Here is a 6,934-nt window from a genome sequence, read left to right as displayed (position 1 = left end):
TGTTTTACTTAAAATTTATAAGCAACCACATGGATTTATTTGACAATAAAGCAACGACTCAACAGTTTTTAAAAGTTATTGTAATTAAATTTGTTATAATAATTCTTTTGTAATCGACTTTAGGTACTATTTTTTAGTACGATAATATGTCGTTTAAGTAGCACCTGACAAGACAAAAGTTAATAACTAAAGTAACTTCTATACAGTTATATAGTCTACTTATAAAAGTTTAAGTACACCTATAAGTCTTGTTTTCGCGTAGACTATAAGTTAATTATGTCTCTATTTTAGTTTAATTACAATTAAATCTTAACAATCTATACTACATGTTAATATTCAAACAAGCCTTAGCTCTACATCACCATTATAAGTAACTGACAATAAAGACAACATTATTAATGTTTAAGTAAGAAATCAGGTTTTTTTATTTTCAATTTCAATGTTTTTAGTTTAAAGCTTTAAATTTCTCTGGTTTAAAAAAAACATCATATTGTAATTAAATTTGTAAACTGTCTATTTTATTAAACACTAAATATAATTTATTTTTTTACTTAAATGTTCTTAATCGATGAAATGACGTAACAATCAAGCTATCTGATTTTAATTTTATTTATTAATTTTTTTTACTAAAACACTAATAAATCATTTTTTATCTTTCCAATAAACTGTTTAGATTCTATCTTTAAAATGAAGAAGTTTGCTAGTTATACATGACAATTAAAATCTTGTAAAAATCTGCTTAAATTTTCTATTAAATAATAATAAACTTACTTTACGTTTATCAAAGTTTAAACTTATAACTTATCATACTAGTATCCCGTTACGAAGATGTTATTAAGGGGTAATAGGGATTAGTAAAGTAGATTAGTACAACAATCAAAACAACACTTATATTTTATTTACATAAACTAAACAACACAAAGATACATCACTCTATACTAGAACTACATTTAAACACAAATGATAATACAATAATAATAAGTATCTTACAACTTAATCAAGAAAAAATCTTAGTTTAACATGTTTAAAATGCATCTTAACTTAAAGCACACCAATAACTGCCGAATGCTAATAACTTTCAGTATGTTGTTTATTTTATATCAAGAAAAGAAAACTTTTTTTTTCTTACATATTCATTGAAAAAAAATTAACTGCTAACAATAAAAAATGTTTTTTTTTGGAAGCACGTCACGAAATCTGCGTAAAACAGTTTACCACATCCGTTTTTAAATAAATGTATCGCGTGAATATCGCGACACTAGTTATTAATGAATTAATATTGTCTTGAAGTACATCGTTTAAATAGTTAACTGTCTTTGAACTGTATAAAAAGCATCGAAGTTTGTTTAATGGAGTGTTTATATACTACTTTTTGATTCATCCATGGTAGTGTGCTTACTTTTTGTTTTGGTTCTCATTGATAGTTGCCAAACTTTCTATTTTATTTTAGGCATAAGCGCTACAAATTTGTAAACAATATTATAAACTAAATAAGTTGTATACAATAAAATTATCATGCAAAATTATATAATCTCTAAAAACATATAACTTTCATGTGGAATTATGGTGTAAAGGTCAGTGCTCGCGCCCTCCAATCCAGGGACCCGAATTCGAGCCCTCGCAGCATTACTTTTTACCAACATAATTTCCTTGATTTTAAACCTTTTTAGATTAGTTGTAGTTCTTATTTTTAATTGATACACCAATTTCTATTCAAGTGTGTATTGATTTCACAAACACTTTAATCTTAGAATTGTTTTAAAATGCAGAAAATATTAATTAAATTAAGAAATATACTAGCGTATACATTTATTTTTGTATACCCTTATCCCTAACCCAGCTCACTTGAACATGGAACAAACAAAAAAATATTTAATATTAAAAATTAGAAATAAAATGACAAAGTGTTTGAAAAATTATTTTTGACATAAGCAAACTACTAGCAGGTTTTTGAAGCTGACCTTTGATGGCTTTTATCAATAAATGAATACATTTTTGTTTAATTATAAAAGTTTATATTGTAAGGTTAGTTTATTTTAATACACCAACACCAGATTCATTACGGTTAAAGCATAGCATTTACATTAGTTTTCTTTAATTAATAAAAAAATTACTTGTAGCAACTCGACAAAGCAAAATTTTTGCAACAAAATATTAAATATAATAGGAAATATGTAAAACTCAGTTAACGGAAAAGAAGAGTTGGTTGTTAGTTCACACTTTTAAGTTATTATTTACTAAAGCGTTTGGAAATAAATTCGGAGCTAAAACAGCATATATTAACATAAAAGGATTCTATAATGAGTTTATAAAAGAATTTGTTTAAACTTGTAAGATAAAAAACGATAAACAAGCTCTAAACCAATGGCTTATTTTATTTTGAAAAATGTTCTACTTTTTTTAACATTCAAGTTCTTTAGAGATTAAAACAATCAGTTAAACATTTTTAAAGGTGTACGACGGACAAACCGAATCAGACGCCCAACTGGCCAACATTTTCGACAACTACAACCAGAGGTACCACATTGAAGCGACCGGTAACTGGATGTACATCGTGTTCAGATCTGACAGCGCTAACACCGCCAAGGGTTTCTACTTCGATTACCAATAAATATACTCTGATGTTACTGAATAAACTCATTTATTGTATTATATTTGTTTTCTTTTTCTAAAGTAACAACGCTTGATTACTGTCAGTTTATTGTCTAACTCTGGACCTAGGCATTTGAATATTTTTTTTTACAAACTTTAAATAAGATAAATAACAAGTTCTGTGTTACTTTGTAAAACTTAAAACAATTTAATTATGCTTCTCATTAAATTTCTGGTTGTAAAACAATATACCAATACCTAACCTTATTACTGTTGAAACTAAAAAAGAACATATAAACGTTTCTCATACTAATCGTCACTATACTAAAATATAAACTTTTCTCATACTAATCGTCAATATTTAGATGCTGAAATCGTCAACTTATTTATTATTAACTTTTTTAACTATAAGCTTTTATTAAGTATATTTAACAAAAGGTATTTTCTACGGCTTATCAACATGTACTACTCTATAAATTCGTAAAGGTGTTATATTAAGTAAAACAAACGTTTATTACAGTTAAGTATAAAGGAAAGTTTTCTGAAAAACATTTTGCTTTAAACTTTTAATGATACAAAATGTTAACAAAAGTTAATTTTTAAACAGGTAAAACCGTTTATGAAAAAAATTACTTTTCATCATAAAATAAAAGTTAGAAATAAGCTGTTATAAAAGTTGTTAAAAAAAACAATGCAAAAGTATAAAATTTTAAATTAGACTAGAAGCCAGCAAACTATAGCTAATTTAGGACCGTACTTACTTCAACTAAAAAAGCTTTGGAAAAACAACTAAATCTTTTCAAATTAACTTATAGTTTGTAACTACACAAATAGCTAAAAAGAAAAGTTTTTTTGCTAGTTCTACGACAAACCGATACAAATACCTATTTTAGATAAAATATTCTATATTTTTAGATAGGTACCAGTTTACGATTAACTTTGACTTTAATTATGCACACAATTAAAATTAAATGCTACGGCTATAAGCTAAATAAATCTTCCAGTTTTATCAAGTCTTTACTACAAAAAGGAGTTAACTCAAAACTAAATTTAGTATTTTTTATTTATAATTAGTTTTATACTATCAGTAAAGACTGTTTTTTAAGATATAAACTTTTTACAGATAATTTTTATAAAGTGTGTTGTGTTATATTTAGTTAACATAAAAGTTTCACAAGAAATAAGAAGTTAACAAATTCCTAACTAGTTATCAACAAAAAGAAATCTGTTTATTATTAATTTAATCTATTTTTAAAGGTATACAACAAAAGTAAAGTTCACGGTAAACTTATGTCTAAATACAACAAGTTTTCAGGGGTAAAGAAGTTTACTATTTTTTTCATCTCATAACTATTACTGATATTAACTTAAAACTGAGTTTTATTTATAGTTAGGTAAAGACTTTTCCTTTATAGTTATACTGTTTAAAATATATATACTTATATACTGTATTGTACAACTCGATAACCGAAAGGTTCTTTTCTACACCAGACCCTTATACCAAAATTTTTTAAGCGTTTTTTTTTTATCGTTCAATAAACAATATATATAACTTGAATAAAAATCAATAGTAAATTTAATTTTTGAAAAAGATTAAAAAATTTATTGAATTAAAAAAAAAATAAAAAAAGATAAGGTTTTGTGTTCGACAAAGATAAATTTGAAGTGTAGTTTAAAAAATGATTAGATGTATTTCTTGTTACAACTTAAGCACTACTTGGACTTTCGTTTCTAGTTATTGAAATGTTTTACATATCAAATTTTAGTACATAAATTGTATTATAAAATAATCTAACATAACCTATCTAATTTAATACCCACAAAATGTTAGTTTTAAAATAATGGACTTTATTTTTGTTTTTAAATGCAAGTTTTAAAAATAGTAAAAAAACATTAATTTGTTAGGAGGTTTAAACTTTTAACCGTTTAAGCATTAATCAATACATTGTGCTTTTACTTTGTTACTAGTATCTAATGTTCAGAAAAATCCACAAGTTGCGGTCCGCAACAAGGTACTTTTTTAATTTATTTGTTCTAAATTTCACTTCAACTATACTTTTTTTTTTGACCTTTAATATAAGTAGAAACTTTTCTGGTCGGCGGGCTAAACATATAAATGTTATACTGCGTGAAGCGATAATTGTTGAAGACGACAGCAAAAATAATCTTTAAAGCAAAAGTAATTTCAAAGAACATTGAAGTAAGCACAACTTTGTACTAAAAATAAAGTTAATAGCATCTTCTTTGAAAAAATATAAAAAACTCAACTTTAGTTGCGTTTCTATTTATTACGTTTCTAGTCAGATGTTTTTGTTGGGTAGGACGGATTCGGCCTCATATCTAGCCTATAATTATGTTTAAGCTATAAAAATAATTGATTACCAGTCTGACGGTTTTATTTTTAACAACTTTATCTTAGAACAGAGATGGTCATACTTGCAGCACACGGCAAGCGACTAACTACTTGATTACTACAATTTGCACTGAGCAAGAAACGATTTAAATAAAAGCTTATAACTATGGCATGAAGTAATTTGGTAGTTAACTATAGGGGCTAATTTAATAGTTATATTTCAATAGTTTTATAAAGCTAAGGCAGAAAGCTGTGTATAGAAAGCTGTCACAGCTGGTACTGTGCATACTCCAATAAAATGTTTTGGTTCTCATTGATAGCTACCAAGCTTTCTGTTTTATTTTAGGCATAAGCGCTACAAATTTTTAAACAATTTAATAATATTATGAACTAAAAAAGTTATATGCAATTAAATTATCATGCAAAATTATATAGTCTCAAAAACGTAATATTTGGTGTGGAACAATGGTGTAGAGTTCAGTGCTCGCGTCCCTCAATCCAGGGACCCGAGTTCGAGCCCACGCTGCAGTTATTTTACCAAAATAATTTCCTTGATTTTAAACTTTGTTAGATTAGTTGTAGTTCTTATTTTTAATTGATGCACCAATTTCTATTCAAGTGTGTATTGATTTTAAGAGTGACTCACAAACACTTTAATCTTAGAATTGTTTTAAAATACAGAAAAATATTGATTAAATTAAGATATATACTAGCGTATACTTATTTTTGTATACCCTTATCCCTAACCCAGCTCACTTGAACATGGAACAAACGAAAAAATTATTTAATATTTAAAATTAGAAATAAAATGACAAAGTGTTTGAAAAATATTTTTGACATAAGCAAACTACTAGCAGGTTTTTGAAGCTGACCTTATCAATAAATGAATACAATTTTGTGGTTATAACGTTGCGTTCTACAAAAACATATTGACTCTTGCTTTTGAGTCATTTTGATCCGGCTAGTTATTAAACTAGGCAATTACTGAAACTTGGGGGTTCATAAGCAGTAATGCGGTCAATTTTTGTTTTTTTTTTGTCTTGTCATCAGTAAAAAACTATTGACCCATCGGGTCTAGATCTGGTAAACAACTAAATAACTATTTATTATACAGCTCTTTTGTTTTTCAATACTTTTAATTAGTCTAATTGCATTCAAGGCCTTATTGACAAAAATACTTGCCAAACATGGCCGGATAAGTGAGGAAGCACTGTACTAACATAAAATCTTAGTTTTGTTAGAAAATTAAAAATATTTATGTATGTGGTCAACATTTTTTTTCTATTTAAGTAAATTTATAGACAAATATTGTTAACGGTACAAACTTTAATTATTCTGAGTAGATTTATTTCAAAAAAAACGTTAAAAGTATTTCTAAAACTATTTAAATTCAGCTCTTAACATTTTGTTAAAAGTTTACAATCCTTTTTAAGTTTTAATTAGCTGTTAAAATAAAAAAATGGCTTAGGTTATTTTATATATGAATGTTAAGTTTAAAACTAGCTAAAACAGATAGTAAACATGTTTTAAGCACATAAGTTTTACAAAATTTTTTGCAAAATTATATATAAGTTAAACCGATGCTGTCATTTAAAAAAAACTACTTAAGTCGTTGTATTTAACGAAAAGGTGTAAATCTAGGAACACTTACAACTTAAACAAAAGTTAATAAGTATGTTAAAAAACGCAATAAGTATGTTAAAAAACGCAATAATTAAAACAAACAGTCATAGATTCGAAACTTTTATTTCAAAATTCATATTTCCTTAAAATTTTAGAAAAATATAATTTACTTGAAAAGTAAAGAACTAAGTTACTTGATATAACACTAAAATGTTAAGTTTTTGAGAAAAAGAGTAAAAAATTATAAGGGGAGGTGGTTATACAGATCCTTTACATACAACTTTTGCTTTAAAGACAAAAGCTTAATTATAATTGTTCAAAATACATTAATTTTTTACCAACTGTGTTATTACCTCATCTTGTTTG

This window comes from Thalia democratica, chromosome 5 (genome assembly GCF_965202585.1).
Source record: "Thalia democratica chromosome 5, ktThaDemo2.hap1.1, whole genome shotgun sequence".
Lineage (NCBI taxonomy): Eukaryota > Metazoa > Chordata > Thaliacea > Salpida > Salpidae > Thalia > Thalia democratica.
This window is presented reverse-complemented; position numbering follows the sequence as displayed.